The sequence below is a fragment of the Lycorma delicatula genome, chromosome 12, assembly GCF_047948215.1.
Source record: "Lycorma delicatula isolate Av1 chromosome 12, ASM4794821v1, whole genome shotgun sequence".
Classification (NCBI taxonomy): Eukaryota; Metazoa; Arthropoda; class Insecta; order Hemiptera; family Fulgoridae; genus Lycorma; species Lycorma delicatula.
The window spans coordinates 73,561,148-73,562,034 of NC_134466.1; positions in this window are offsets into that span (position 1 = coordinate 73,561,148).

Consider the following 887-nt stretch of genomic DNA (forward strand, 5'->3'; position numbering starts at 1 on the left):
ATATTCAATTAATTAGGTTAATAACTAAAGAATATCAACCTATTTCACTCGTTGAGGATGAAGAATTCAAGAAGTTTGTTCGTACGTTAAACCCTGGGTATTCGCTTCCTTGTCGGAAAATAATTACAACTAGTTTAATTCCACAATTATACAATAGAATTTCTTGTGAGATTCGTAAGTCATTATATAATATAGAAGCATGCGCAATAACCACTGACAGTTGGACATCAGTTTCAAATAATAATTATACCGCTATCCATTTCATTGATCGTGATTGCAATTTAAAAACCCAGTTACTTACTTGTATGGAAATCTGCAGTCAACATACGGCTGAAAACATTGCCATTGAATTACAAGGTAAATTCAATGAATGGGCTATTACTGACAAAATAGGAGCGGTTGTTAGTTACAATGCAGCAAATTTAACAGCTGCTACTTGCAATTGTTGGCTACGCCATATTCCTTGCTTAGCGCATACAATTAATTTGATTGTCCAAGCAGCAGTGTCTGAAGTAAAAGCAATTGTGGTAAAATCGAAGGTAATTGTTGAATTTTTTAAACGACATTCTCAATAAACTGTCACTATTTCAAAAATGTGTTTATTGGCGCGAGCGATGACAAGACACGTACTTGAAATCGTTAAAGTATGTAACAAGATGTTAGACCAACCACAACATAGATTTAAGAATGTTGAAAATAATATTTTGCTTGAAAGCACGCTATTAGATCCTCGCTTTAAAGATGAAGCATCTTACCAAAATGCTTACACAATACTTTCACAGAAGGTTTTGTTTTTATTATTGAACTCTCCATTTCAACTGCATAGGAAGATTTCGATAAAAAAGTAACGCCAATTTTAACTAATTCAAACGCAACAATAGCAGGAA